Source organism: Octopus sinensis, linkage group LG3 (genome assembly GCF_006345805.1).
Source record: "Octopus sinensis linkage group LG3, ASM634580v1, whole genome shotgun sequence".
Classification (NCBI taxonomy): domain Eukaryota; kingdom Metazoa; phylum Mollusca; class Cephalopoda; order Octopoda; family Octopodidae; genus Octopus; species Octopus sinensis.
Genome location: NC_042999.1, coordinates 102,447,341 through 102,464,107, shown reverse-complemented (window position 1 = coordinate 102,464,107; position 16,767 = coordinate 102,447,341).

Sequence of the window (16,767 nt, the reverse complement as noted above, 5' to 3'; positions counted from 1 at the left end):
ATCTTTATATAACTCGTAAATTGAGTTACTATGAATGCAATTATTTTGGTAATATTCATCATTATTAAGATGTTGTGAAACCAGCTAGGATAAATGTAAATAAATTAGAATATTCAAAATTTTATTTTAATTTTATTTTCACTATATTTCTAATTAAATACAAGTAAACATATAGAATTGGGCATTAACTGATTAATTTAGGTTTTGTATGGTTTTATTTTTAATTATACGTAAATGACTATGAATGTATATGTATTTAGATTTTTTTTATATATCTCATAATTGGATATTTTACTTCTGTTATTTACTTATTTTACATTTATATTATTTAAAGTCCTAGTAAGTAGGAAGGCAGACAAATCAGAATGCCCTTCAGGTAAATGACCCTGCTCGATCTGTAGAAGAGGCGTAGGTAGAAACTCTGTAAAATGTACCCAGTGTAAGCTATGGACACATAAGAGGTGCACTAATATCAAAGGAAGGTTAATTGGGAAGATAGTTTTTGTATGTGGCAGATGCACAGGGGGCAATAAGGCACAGATTTACAGAAAACATATTCCATCACATGCCAGGGGGAAAAACTAGAAGTAGTTGATAGCTTCCACTACCTAGGTGACCAAGTCTGTGGTGGGAGTAGATCCTCAGAGGGCATAGCTGCTAGAATAAGAGTAACCTGGAAGGCGGTGAGCTGGCAGAAACGTTAGCACGCCAAGCAAAATGCTTAGCGGTATTTCATCTGTCTTTATGTTCTGAGTTCAAATTCCACTGAGGTTAACTATGCCTTTCATCCTTTCGGAGTCAATAAATTAAGTACCAGTTGCATACTTGAGTTGATCTAATCCACTGGCCCCCTCCCCCAAAATTTCATGCCTTGTGCCTAGAGTAGAAAAGAATAAGAATAGCCTGGGCAAAGTTCAGAAAGCTCCTGCCTCTGCTGGCGACAATGGCCTCTCGCTCAGAGTGAAAAGTAAACTGTACGATGACCGTCCAGAAGAGTTGCAGGAGATTCTGAAGTTGTATGGAGGCCATGGTTGAAGCCAATGGTAATTTTATTGAATAAATTTACTCTTTAGTATTTCAAGTTATTTTTATGCAATTTTGGTAATTATATCTGTTAAAATGAGATGTTAGTGTTATTTTCATTTTTGTATAACTCAGACAACAATATATTCACCATACCCTGTATATATGTATCATCATCATCATCATCATCATCGTTTAACGTCCGTTCTCCATGCTAGCATGGGTTGGACGGTTCGACCGGGGTTCTGGGAAGCCAGAAGGCTGCACCAGGCTCCAGTCTAATCTGGCAATGTTTCTACAGCTGGATGCCCTTCCTAACGCCAACCACTCCGTGAGTGTAGTGGGTGCTTTTTACGTGCCACCTGCACAGGTGCCAGGCGAGGCTGGCAACGGCCACGGTCAGATTGGTGTATTTTATGTGCCACCGGCACGGAAGCCAGTCGAGGCAGTGCTGGCATCGGCCACGAGTCGGATAGTGCTTTTTACGTACCACCAGACCAGGGATCCTGGCTGATTCAATTCGATTTCGATTTCGCTTGCCCCAACATGTCTTCACAAGCAAAGGGGGTTGGCATGGGTGCCTGTCGTACGGTCGCATTGGAGTATTTTACGTGCCATGCCCACGAGTCGGATAGTGCTTTTTACGTACCACCAGACCAGGGATCCTGGCTGGTTCAATTCGATTTCGATTTCGCTTGCCCCAACATGTCTTCACAAGCAAAGGGGGTTGGCATGGGTGCCTGTCGTACGGTCGCATTGGAGTATTTTACGTGCCACGGCCACGAGTCGGATAGTGCTTTTTACGTACCACCAGGCCAGGGATCCTGGCTGGTTCAATTCGGTTTCGATTTCGCAACATGTCTTCGCAAGCATGGGGGGTTGGCATGGGTGTCTGTCGTCGGATGAGGTTCTATATCGACTTCGCTTGCCTCAACAGGTCTTTGTGTCCAAGGGAGGAAAGGCATTCATAAGTGGGCTGGGCTCACTTGTCCTGCCTGGTCTTCTCACGTACAGAATATTTCCAAAGGTCTCGGTCGCTGGTCATTTCCTCAGTGAGGCCTAAAGTTCGAAGGTCGTGCTTCACCACCTCGTCCCAGGTTTTCCTGGGTCTACCTCTTCCACGGGTTCCCTCAACTGCTAGGGATTGGCACTTTCTCACACACCTATCTTCATCCATTCTCGCCACATGACCATACCAGCGCAATCGTCTCTCTTGCACACCACAACTGATGCTTCTTAGGTACAACATTTCTCTCAAGGTGCTAACGCTCTGTCGAGTGTGTACACTGACATTACACATCCATCGGAGCATACTGGCTTCATTCCTCACGAGCTTACGCATGTCCTCAGCAGTCACGGCCCATGTTTCGCTGCCATGTAGCATGGCGGTTCATACACACGCATCATACAGTCTGCCTTTTACTCTGAGCGAGAGGCCTTTAGTCACCAGCAGAGGTAAGAGCTCCCTAAACTTTGCCCAGGCTATTCTTATTCTAGCAGTTACACTTTCAGCGCACCCACCCCCACTACTGACTTGGTCACCTAGATCACGGAATCTATCAACTACTTCTAGTTTTTCCCCCTGGAAAGTGACGGAAGTTGTTTTCTGCAGATTTTCGGAGGTTAATGCTCCCGAGCATCTGCCACATACAAAAACTATCTTCCCAGTTAGCCTACCTTTGACATTGCTGCACCTCTTATGTGTTCATAGCTTACACTGGGTACATCTTATAGAGTTTCTACCTACACCTTTTCTACAGATCGAGCAGGGCCATCTTCCTGAAGACATTTGTGGATTGTCTACCTTCCTACTTATTAGTACTTTGGTTTTAGCTAGGTTGACTCTAAGGCCCCTCGATTCTAAACCCTCCTTCCACACCTGGAACTTCTCCTCCAGTTCTGATAGTGACTCAGCAATAAGAGCAAGGTCGTCAGCGTAGAGGAGCTCCCAGGGACAGCCTGTCTTGAATTCCTCCGTAATTGCCTGGAGTACTATGATAAATAGGAGGGGGCTGAGTACTGAACCCTGGTGGACCCCAACCTCTACTTTGAATTCTTCTGTGTACATGTTGCCAACCCTAACCTTACTTACGGCATCTCTGTACATGGCTTGCACAGTCCTCACCAGCCATTTATCTATCCCTAGTTTCCTCATTGACCACCAGATAAGGGATCGGGGGACCCTATCAAAAGCTTTCTCCATGTCAACGAAAGCCAGGTACAGGGACTTATCTTTGGCTAGGTATTTCTCCTGCAGCTGCCTTACCAGGAATATAGCATCAGTGGTACTTTTCCCTGGCACGAACCCAAACTGCATCTCATCTAAACTAACTCTCTCTCTAATTAGTTGGGCTATGACCCTCTCCGTAACCTTCAAAAGCATAAAACTGAGCATTAACATTTTGGTTGATAATCGATGAAGAATTAGGGTCCTTCTGTGTCTGTTGTATGTGAACATTTTTTTGTATTCAATGCTACTCGTCCAGACTTTTGTTAACAGTAAGTTAATATATATATATATATATACACACACATGTGTGTGTGTGTGTGTGTGTGTATTATATATATATATATATATGTATGTATATGTAGAGCGGTAGTGGTGGATCTCCATCATTTGGTGATGATGATTCTGTGTATATATACAACAGGTTTCTTTCCATCTACCAAATCAGCTCACAAGGCTTTGGTTGGCCCCGGGCTATAGTAGAAGACACTTGCCCAAGGTGCCATGCTGTGAAACTGAACCTAGAACCATGTGGTTCGGAAGTAAACTTCTTACAATACACACACATGTATATGTGTGTGTGTATCTGTGTGTGTGTGTGTATGTGTGCGTGTGTGTCTACTTGCATTGAGAACATGTGTTTGTTGTAAGTAAGTATCACTGTCATACAAGCAGTATTATTCATTTCCAATATTCTGCAAAAACATGTCTGGCTTTAAGGCAGGGGGCAGGGGATTTCCTTACTTGTAAATAGGTGAGGGCTAGTGACAAGAAAGACAACCAACTATAAAAATCTGCCTCAATAAACATTGTCTAACCCATGCAATCATAAAAAAGAGGATGTTAAAACAATGATGTTGATCATGATAATAAGAACAGTATAAATATGTATATATTTTGGACTTCCTGTACATCTCCATTCAATTGGATATTTATCGAGCCTGAGATGACAGGTGAAACTTGAAGTCGCATGGAATCTGAATCAAACTGCTTTGAATAATAACAATAATAATAATAATAATAATAATAATAATAATAATAATGATGATGAGGATGATAATAATGATAATGATGCTAATAATAATAATAATAATAATAATAATTATTATTATATTATTATCATTATTATTATTATTATTATTATTATTATCATTGCCTTTGCAAACCTTCTAATACTGGTGATGTACTTCAGTGTCAGCTGTTCACTACAAGTGAACTAAGGTAACACCACTTATTTTTGGAGCACCTTCCGGAGTATTCGAGTGGTTCCAAGCAGTGCTGTTTTCTACAAGTGCTCCACTCTTATTGCAGCCCACGTACTTCTCGAGATTTTTGCTCACTGTTCCCAGGGCTCCAACAATTATTGGTACTACTGCTACCTTTTTCATTGACCACATTTGCTTAACTTCCCAAGTTAACTTGTCATATCTCTCGACTTTTCTTTCTTCCTTATTGCATACCTTGTTGTCAGCTGGGCATGCTATATCTATGATCCAGCATAGTTTGATTTCTTTCTCAATTAAGACTATGTCTGGCTTCCTATTTCTATCTCATGGTTGCACTGAATCATAAAATTCCATAGGATCTTTGCATTTTTATTTTCAATGATGCCATCAGATTTGTGGTCATACCAATTATTATTATTATTATTATTATTATTATACACACATGCACACATACATACATAAAGATGAAAACAGGTGAGAGAAATAACTGAAGGTTGTTAGTAAAGTTATATTATATGCGATACAATATAAATTCTTCATTTATTGAAATTATCTCCACTTTTGGAGAACATAAAATAATCACTCCGTGGAGATAATCTGAAGAAGATTATCAAGGAAATAAAAACAGTCTAATTGTTAGAAGACAAGACAACAGCTGTAAGCATTTGTATCTACTTCAATAGACATCATCATCACAGCAGCTTTCCAACTTCGTTTCGAGTAAACAAGATGCTTTAACACACACAAAATAGTGTAGAACACATTTACAGATAGAGAGAGACAAACCAATAATAGACAAACAGGCAGACAGACAGACAGACAGGTGGACAGATATACACAAATACCTTTACATCCTTTCCAGTTATTTCTTAATAATATTGCATATATTACATATTGTGTGTGGGATCACTGTCTGCTATAGCATTATAAATCTCAAAATGGATAAGTAGAAATTTACAAAGAAAGCTATTCCCCTGATATGAAGAGTGAATTTATAATGAAAACTGCATTTATGAATGTCACTTACAGAAAGTGTAAATGAAATAAAATGCTTCATGAATTATGAAAGTGCACTAAAGGAAAATTGGGTTTTTAAAAATCACAAAAGCACTCCTTGAGTTTTCTCTAAGTTATCAAAAGTAACAGCTTTCATTCATTATGAATGTTGGGCATTGTTTACATCAAGAGCAGATGCTTAAAATGTTAGTGAAGTATTGAATGAATTATTCAACAGTATTTTCACTTCCCATACAAATTAATGAACCAGATGAGTTCTTCAAATCTCGTGACAAAGCTGAAAGCATTCCAATTGGTCCACATAAATATGATTGGCCTCCATGGAGTGGTGGTCATCACCATCTTCATCATTTTAATGTCCCCTTTTCTATGCTTGCATGGGTCAAACAGAAGTTATATGGCCAGATACCCTTCTTGTCACTAATTCTCATCTGTTTCCAAGAAGGTAGTGTTTCCCCAGGGGCCATACATGTTTTCATAAAAGTCTAGAAACAAATGGTTCTGCTTGTGTGGCTGTGACACAACTATCACATGATGTCAGTATAAAACGATAGAAACACACACATACACATATGTACATAAAATGGGCTTCTTTTAGTTTCCATCCACCAAATCCACTCATAAAAGTTTTGTCTGCTCAGAGCTATAACAGGAGACACTTGCCTAAGAAAAACTGAATCTGAATAAACTAGTACTTATTCTATCGGTCTCGTTTGCCAAACCACTAAGTTACGGTGATGTAAACACACCACCATCGATTGTCAAGCGATGTTGGGGGGACAAACACAGGCACACATATACACACACACACACATATATATATATATACATATTTACGACGGGCTTCTTTCATTTTCCATCTACCAAATCCACTCACAAGGCTTTGGTTGACCCAAGGCTGTAGTAGAAGACACTTGCCCAAAGTGCCACGCAGGGGACTGAACCTGAAACCATGTGGTTGGTAAACAAGCTACTTACCACACAGCCACTTCTATGCCTATGAATATTTTGAAAGTGTAGAAGAGAAATATATGCAGCAATACATATTTGGATGATTTTGAAAAGAACTAAAGTCAAACGTTCTTATTGTAAGTTGTGTAAATCCCCAAACTGGAGAGTACCTGAATTCCCACTGAAGAGTATCAGAATTTCCACCCTTTTTAAGCTGAAGTTAGAATGTCAAGATACCACAACATCTTTTTCTTTGTATTTCTTTAAATATATTTTTCTCCTGGTTCTGTAAATTTAAGCTCATGTTTTTTTACACAGTATCCTACATAAGTCTGCTATTAATTGTTTATCTTGTATTACTATATCATGTACAAGTAATTCTCATGTTTTGTGATCACCTTAAAATGATATTATTTCAAATGAGTTTCCCTTTGAAGCGTTTTATATTTTGTTTACAGAGCCTTCTCTCTCACTCTCAGCTGTGTCTAACTCTACATTTTCTAGGTTGCATATACTCATATGTTTTATAGATGTGCCTATGTGCACATATATGTATTTATGTGTGTACATGTGTAAATGTATCTAAGTATATGTGTATATATATGTAAGTATGTGTAAATGTGTATGTACGTGCAAATTTGTAAACCCTCTCCCTACCAACAGCATCCAAACAGAATCCAAAGCTATGATATATAATTTAATATATATAATATATAATTATATGATATATAATTTAATATATACAATATATAATTATATGATATAAAATTTAATATATACTGAATATTATGGAACTCTGATACCAAAAAAAAAACAGAACAGTTTGAAAATTGAATTTAAGCAAAAATCTCAGTCCCAAACCAGAGACTTTTTTATATATAAAAAAATCTCTCTAAACATAAGAAGGTAAGCAGAAACATCTAATCATTAAATGGAAAATAATCATCAGAAAAGTCATTCTTGTTCATTTTTTAAAATACACACTATTGTGTCAAGGATTTTTTAAATTTCTATTTCTACTATATACAGGGTGTCTGGTCTAAATTTGACAATTTTATCGTCTCCATTTTTCAGGAACAGCTTGGATTTTGGTGAAGTCAATGGTGTTGGAGAGCATAAAGATCAAAGTTGTTGAGAAAAAGTCAGCTAACATGGAGGACTGGAAGCAATCTGAATATTGTACCAACAGCATGACTGCTACTCAATGCTTTGTGAATACTGTAAAGGCTGTAAGATATGACATGCACATATGCAATATAGACTGTGAAGCTGTGGCCAGTAGAAAGGGGACACAGCAAGTGTTCAGACTGCATCTAGATGCCAAAATTTGTCCAACTGCAGGATAAGGTGACAGCAGATCAATGCAAGGGATTCCAGGTTTTGGCAAGAGAAATGGGAGGCACCACCATGAAGCTGGCCCTGAATGAAGACCTTCGCTACTATTCATATGAGAGATGCAAGTGACAGCCAAGGCAAAGGAGAACTGCCTGACAAAGGCAAACAAGCTCCTGAACAAGCTGAGGCATCCTGTTGAGCTGGGAATGATCTAGTTTTTCTCAGATATAAACAGCTTCTGTTAGTTGCACAACAGGTAGATGGCTTTTCTAGAATCCATGTGAATCCATGTGATACCCACGAGATGCATGGTGTCTGGGTGTGTCTCCAGTAAGAATGATATGTTGCTCAACATCTTTTCACAGGGCCTTAAACTCAATTCAGATAGCTATGTGAAGCTGCTAGAGACTATGGTCAATCCCTGGCTTGAGAGGGTTGCTACTGGAAAGCCATATGAGTGGCAGCAGGATTTCACATTTTGCCATACCTCAGGAAAGAGTCAGAAGTGGTTGTCAGAGAATTTCTACAACTTCAACAGCCCCAATTTCTAGCTTTTAAATTTTCCCAACAGTAATCCCGTAGATTATTGTGTGAGACTCTGTTGAGAAAGGTACCAGCTGCTCTACCTACAACACCAAAGTCAAAGTGATTACCAGGATCAAGGATGTATTCTTTTATTCTTTTACTTATTTCAGTCATTTGACTGCAGCCATGCTGGAGCACCACCTTTGGTTGAACAAATCAAGCCCAGGACTTATTCTTTGTAAGCCTGGTACTTATTCTATCAGCCTCTTTTGCTGAACCACTAAGTTACAGGGACATAAACACACTAACATCGGTTGTCAAATGATGGCTGGGGGACAAACACAGACACACACACAAATACACACACACATGCGCACACACACACACGCACACACATATGTATAAATATATACATATATACGACGGGCTTATTTCAGTTTCTGTCTACCAAATCCACTCACAAGGCTTTGGTTTGCCCCAGGCTATAGTAGAAGACACAGGCCCAAGGTGCCACACATTGGGATTGAACCCAGAACCATGTGGTTGGGAAGCAAGCTTCTTATCATACAGCCATGCTGCACAATATTTTCTATGCATGTATGCCATGTATGAATTTATGTATATGCAAATTTTATGTACTTATTTTTTATGTGTATATCTACATGTATGTGAGCATATACAGGCATATGTGTATGTACAGCATATCAATTTGATTGTATTTTAAAGGCATTTTTACTTCAGACAAGATCTATGTTGTTTTCTATTATTATTGTTTTTCACAATTACTGGGGTTTTATTTCAAAATCCTTTCTATATATTTGTTCTACTTTATTTTACTCTATGACCATTGCATCCTCAGCATTCCTCTTCTTCTTCTCTTCCTCCATCTCCTCCCTCTCTTTCCTTTTCTTCTTCACTAATGTCACATCTCCCACCTCTTTGCTACTTTCTACCTCTTCTTCTCTGTCTATTGCTCCTTTTTTTTTTCTTTTTTTGGTCACATGTCTATATTTATTTTAATGGTTTCCTACCTTGGAAACTTGAACCTTAGACTAATCATTTCAGGAGTTTTCAGTTTCCTATGAAATTTGATTCACATGCACACACACATATATCTTATAATCTCTCTCTCTCTCTCTCTCTCTCTCTCTCTCTCTCTCTCTCTCTCTCTCTCTCTCTCTCTCTCTCTCTATCTATCTATCTATCTATCTATACATACAAACAAACACACACAAAATGCATATACTTAGATATGTACATATATATATGTGTATGTGTGTGTGTGTGTGTATGTATTATAATGCATACACATACACACACCTACATATACATATATTATGGGTGTGTAGTAAGAAATTAGTTTTCCTATCACATGATTCCAGGTTCGGTTCCAGTGTATTGCACCTGGACCACCCAAAGCCCTGTGAATGGATTTGCTAGACAGAAAGTGAGAGATGTCTGTCATAGAAATATTCTATTATTCTTTTATTCTTTTACTTGTTTCAGTCATTTGACTGCAGCCATGCTGGAGCACCACTTTAAAGGGCTTTAAAGTCGAAGAAATTGACCCCAGGACTTCTTTTTAAAGCCTAGTACTTATTCTATCAGTCTCTTTTGCTGAACCGCTAAGTTACAGGGACAGGCCTTGGTTGACCCTGGGCTATACTAGAAGATACATATTCAAGGTGCTCACACAGTGAGACTGAATTGAAAATCACATGGTTGGTGAGCAAGCTTCTTAACAATACAGTCACACCAGTAAATATGTTTTATTCTAAGTGTTTCTGGATTGGAATTATAAGAGGACACTCTTCAACTGCTTCAAAGTAGGGAAATGTAGCTGCAAACAATGGCAATTATATTTCGAATGAATAAATATATTTACAATATGTTTTATTCTGATTTGAACTTATTACATGAAATGCAACATTATTTTTTGATACCAAGTGTATGAATTTTATTTGTCTTTCATGATTGCATAAACTGTGATAATTTTTCCATGTTGTTTAACCCTGAGATAGTCTAAACCAGGTAGCAGACTTATAATCAAAGGCATTACAACCATAATAATCCCTATATTTTGTTTATTTTTCTGTAGATATAATGCACCCCAAACTATAGTCTGAATTAGTTTAGGCTGTCATTTCTAGCAGGTCAAGTGACCATGTAGAGCTTCAATCATTGGCTTGATATTGTAATAATTTGTTTCTTTCATTATTGCTGTTACTGCTACTGCTACTACTTCTGTCGTTGCTGTTGTTGTTGTCCCTTATATTTATCTCCTCAAGGGAAATGAGGTGATACAAACAGCAGGATGGTGTGCTAGAGTAATTATGGTATCAGCTTTGATGCCACACATTTCTAAGTTCAATGATGAGATCAATAAAATGCTTACATGTAATCAATCATGCCATACTAGTTTCAACTTTGCTGCTGCACAATTTTGCATGTGTTGACCACTATCCTTCTTTCCATGAATATTACAAGCCACTGACAACAGATCAATTGGATTGTATCTTCTTTCTCTTTGCTATTGTGTTTCACCAACATACATAATTACATATTTCAAGTTTCTATCGATATTGTCTGTCGTGATTTCTTTTACCAGACATACCTATAGGAACAGGTGTGGCTGTGTGGTTGAGAAGTTTGACTCCCAGCCACTTCATTCTGAGTTCAGTTCCACTGTGTGACATCTTGGGTAAGTGTCTTCTTCTATAATACAGAGACAACCAAAGTCATTTGAGTGGGCCTGGTAAATGAAAGAAACCCATTGTATATACTGAGGGGGATCTTATCTTACAAGTTCTTGGCAACCTCACCAGTGCTGGTGCCACATAAAGAGCACCAAGTACACTTTGTTAAATGGTTGGTGTTAGGAAATGTATCCAGCTGTAGAAATTATGTCAACGTAGACATAGAGCCTGACAGAGATCTCTGGCTTGTCTGTCCTTATAAAAACCATCCAACCCATGCCAGCATGGAAAACAGGTGTTAAATGAGGATGATGATGGTGTTAGTGGTGGTGATGATGATGATATGTGTGTGTGTGTATGTGTGAGCTGTTGTTTCCTTTTCTTGATATTGCATGATTATTGTAAATGAGTATCACCCTAAAACAAGTAGTCTCCTTCATTTCCAAACTTCCATGACAATGTGTCTAGCTAGGGAGGCGGGGGGGAATATTACCTTACTTACAAACAGGTGAAGGTCTGTGACAGGAAAGGCATCCAGCCATAGAAAATCTGTCTCAACATATTCTGACCCATGCAAGCAAGCATGGAAAATGATGACAATAAGAATGACAATGACGATGACAATAATGATGATAACAATGATGATGATAAAGATGACAATTATTACAATGACAAAAGTGATGACAATGCCTTTCTTTTCTCAAGCAACATCATCATCATTTAATGTCTGCTTTCTATGCTAGCATGGGTTGGATGATTTGACTGAGGTCTGGTGAACCAGATGGCTGCACCAGACTCCAATCTGATTTGGCAGAGTTTCTACAGCTGGATGCCCCTCCTAATGCCAACTACTTCACAGGATTGAAAACCAGCAGTTTTCCTTCTCCAACATGCTATGCAATGCAGGGTATCAATTTTGCCATTAAACCTTAGTTATCAACTTAGCAAAATTGAACACACAAAGAGAATATCTACATGGGGGTTTGGTCTACTTTGCAGGAAATAGTCAGCAATTCTCTTTCAAATTACTTCTATCTGTCTTAAAAAATAAAAAGACTGCAAACAAATTGGATAGTGTGGTTCCATCATCATCATTTAGCGTCCCCTTTTCATGCTAGCATGGATTGGACAATTTGACTGAGGACTAGCGAAGAAGATGGCTGCACCAGGCTCCAATCTGATCTGGCAGAGTTTCTACAGCTGGATGCCCTTCCTAACACCAACCACTCCGAGAGTGTAGTGGGTGCTTTTACGTGCCACCGGCATGAGGGCCAGTCTTGCAGTACTGGCAATGGCCACGCTCAAATGGTTTATTTTACGTGCCACCTGCACAGGAGTCAGTACAGTGGCACTGGCAACGACCTTGCTCAAATGTTTTGTTCATGTGCCACCAGCACAAGTGCCAGTATGGCAACGCTGGTAACGATCACGCTCAAAGGGTGCTTTTTACATGCCACCGGCATGGAAGCCAGACAGCATATAGACCCAAATTATAAATTTTGCCTTTTACTCTATTTATATGCAAATGTGAAAGCACACGACCTAGTGGTGAAAGCATTGCACTCACAATCACAAGACCATGATTTCAATTCCAAGACAGGTGGTGTATCATTGTGTTCTTGAGCAAAGCATTTCATTTCACATTGCTCCAAATCCACTCAGGAGTAAATGGTTAACTCTGTGATGGACTGGCTTTCTGTTTAGGAGAAATGTTGGCCAGTTCACCTAGCCAGTGGGGTAGCATCATTTGAAAGCTACAACAGTGTGAGGAAGCGCATCAGTAGTCTGGTCGGTATAGTAATATACAAAAATAATGGCAAAAAGCATCAGAGATTTTCTGTAGATTAGACAAGTGGCAGCAGGGATGCCAAAAATACTTGAGAAAGAATTGAAGAAAACTAACTAGCAGAGAAACAGTTTCAAGGATTTCTTGGTATGAAGAGATTACAGTTGCTAGGGAAATGGTTTCTCACAAGATACACTTAAAAGCATTTATGTCAGCAATACAGTTTAGAACAACCAAAATAATTCCAACAAATGGACTGAGACTACATAATACATGAATTTCTTGGAGCATGATGAGAAGGAGAAGGAGGACGATGACGAGAAGGAGGTGAGGAGAGGAGGAGGACGATGAGAAGGATGAGGAAGAAGACGAGAAGGATGAGGAGGATGTGGAGGAGGATGAGGAGGAGAACGAGGAGAAGAATGAGGAGGAGAACAAGGAGAAGAATGAGGAGGAGAACAAGGAGGAGAATGAGGAGGAGTACAAGGAGGAGAATGAGGAGGAGGACGACGGCAAGGAGGAGGAGGACGACGAGGAGGACGACGACGACGACGATGAAGAGGAGGGGGAGGAGGGGCGGAGGAGGAGGAGGAAGATGAGGAGGAGGATATTTTATGTTATTTTCTGGTCAAACAAGTGAAGTAAATAACACCAAGTATTTACAGATCCAGCCAACCTATAGCCTAGACTATTGCTTGCTGGCCCTGTAGTAACTAGTAGACTACAGAGAAATATTCATAAAAGAAACAAAGTTAATCATTTATTTGTTTAGCCCTGATACTGTAGCCATGCTCTATTAGACCACACAGCTATGCAAGCACCTAAAATACATACATACATACACACACACACACATACATACATATATATATATATAAAGGGGGTTTTAACCTGATATTTACACATCATTATTTATGACTTTACTTGCTTCAAGATTCACTGTTCCTAAAAAGAATTATTTTATATTCCCAAAATTTCTAAATTCTTGACATCAAAGTCATACAATTTTTGCTGGTATGTTATCCAATGTATCCCATTGTTATTTATTTAAGATGATAGAATGTGACATGAAGGAGATTTAGCTGCTAGTTCCACAAGTTCAAGCCACTATACCATTAATTTTTTTTTATTTAAGATGATAGAATGTGATATAAAGGAGATTTAGCTGCTATTTTCACATGTACAGGCAACCATACCAGAGCTCCTTCATTGGCTCATGCAATGCTGGTTCTTTCTCTGTTTTTTAAATATACATGTGGGCGTATACCCTGCTGCCTTGTGTGTGTGTATTTATGTCTTATTTGTATTATGCAGCATTGCACATATTGTTATTTAGCCTCTTAGAATTATCAGTCTCCACCTCCACCACTATCTACACATTTTAGTCCTTTCTATTTTTACATCTTTATTTTAAAATAGCTTACCTAATCCTTTCGGGGATATGTTTTCTTAGGCTGAGTTTGCAACACCTATTAACATGCATTTTTCTCTCTGTGACTCTTGGCCCTGACTTTCCTCTCTGTCTTTTACTCCCTCTTCTACCATCCATTTCCTCCTCTTCTCTTCTCTTCCTCTCCCCCCTCTCTCTCTCTCTTTCATCTCTTTCTCTGTATTCCAGTCATTATCTTTTATCTTCTATCTTTTACTTGTTTCAGTCATTAGACTGTGGTCATTCTGGGGCACTGCCTTCAAAGATTTTTAGTTGAATGGATTGACTCCAGTACGTTTTTTTTTTTTTTGTTTAAGCCTGGTACTTATTCTATCAGTCTCTTTTGCTGAACTGCTTCGTTATGGAGATGTAAGCACACCAACACCTGTTGTCAAGCAGCGGTGGAGAACAAACACAAACAGAGATACACACACACACACACACACACACACACACATGATGGGCTTCTTTTCAGTTTCCATCCACCAAATCCATTCACAAGGTTTTGGTCAGCACAAGGCTATAGTTAAAGACACCTGCTCAAGTTGCTACACAGTGGACTTGAACCTAGAACCATGTGGTTGGGAAGTAAGTTTCTTATCTTACAGTCATGTTCCATTTATGTGTCAGTGTATAGAGGTCCATACCTACAGACTGGAGAACAACAGTTGGCCAAGTAGTCAGGGTGATCTTGGATCTGTGTGGTTCCTTGATTGGCTCTAGTTGTAGGTTCACCTGTATCAGGAGAACTGCATCATTCATCTGTTCATATACTTCATATGTTATATATACTTTTATCTCATTTTGTCCTCCTGTCCCTTTCTTTACCCTCATTTTTTTATGTAAATCCCTACACAAATTGTAAACTGTTATTGTAATGTTCCTATCACTACCATCTGGTGCCCCAACAGCAAATAAATTAATCATTTGTATCATTATTATTATTATTATTTTAGTGAAGGTGGTTAGAGTGTTGGGCTCACAGTCATGAGGTAATGAGTTCAATTCCTAGACTAGGCTGTATGTTGTGTTCAGGAGCAAGGCACTTTATTTTGTGTTGCTCCAGTTCACTCAGCTATAGAAATGAGTTGAGACATCACTGGCACCAAGCTGTGTCAGCCTTTACCTTTCCCTTGGATAACATTGGTGGCATGGAGAGGGGAGGCTGGTATGCATGGGTGACTGCTGGTCTTCCATAAACAACCTTTCCCAGACTTATGCCTCAGAGGGTAACTTTCTAGGTGCAATCCCATGGTCATTCATGACCAGAGGGGTCTTTACCTTTTTATTATTATTTTGTTCACTCTGGACAACATGCTTAGAAGCAGGTCTTCCACCAACTTTACATTCTGAGTTCAAATGCTGCTGGGATTGACTTTGCCCAACTTCCTTTTGGGGGTCGATAAAATAAATACCAACTGAGCACTGAGGTTGATGCAATCAACATATCCCTTCTAGCTAGTTGATTACCTGGATCTCAGTGATCAACTGGTATTTATTTCATTGGACCCTGAAAGGATAAAAGGCAAAGTTGATCTTGGTGGAGTTTGAACTCAGAACATAAAAACAGATGAAATACTGCTAAGCATTTTGTCCATCATGCTGAGCAGAAACTATTACAATCCACAGATGAATTCCTCAACTACACAGAGAATGGTGAATTTAATGATGTTTGATCAGACACACAGAAATCTTTGTGACAGATAAAGGCATTGATGGACTGCTAAGCAATCAATGTAGAAGTAGCATGCAGTAGAAGAAGACGAAGGTAGACATGAGAAGATATAGAAAGATTGACATCAGGAAGCTGGACGACTTCCAACAGGGATGAAGGAATGATAAAAGACTGCAATAAGTGGCATGACATTGCACTGGAGAAGACCCCATTCAATCTATGCAAGCATGGAAAAGCAAAAGTAAAATGATGATGATGATGGTGGTGGTGGTGGTGGTGGTGGTGGTGGTGGTGGTGGTGGTGCTGCTGCTGCTGCTGCTGCTGGTGGCCATCGTCATTGTTGTCGTTATCATCAACGTCATTGTGATTGCGGTTGTGGTGGTAGTGGTGGGGAGGGGGCAGCAGCAGTAGTGATGGTGATGATGATACTGGTGATGATGACGATAATGTTGATGATGATGATGATGATATACACACAGTATAATCTATATTTTGTAGTTGTTACCCCCAAGAAGTTATAGCTAATTTATTTTTTTTTTTTTTGTTAATGTAAAGAAATCGGTTCTTTTAGTAAATACTTTATAACTCTTTTTCTTCTCAAAGTTATATAATCTTCTAGAGATTAAGAATATCAGATTTAATTCGATGATAGCTTTAAGTGAGTGGCCTTTGAATTAAAAATCTTTCCTTTTGAATCAGTTTGAAATCCTTTGGATGAGAATCAAAGCCAAAAGATCATAAAGACTGATTCTCTTTAAGATACCATTTCCAAACTCAATGGAACTCATGCTGTAAGGGAGAATTTTGATAGCTTTGATATTAAATTCTTTATTGGAAATCTATGATGGACATTTGGAGAAATGGTAAAGAATTATAT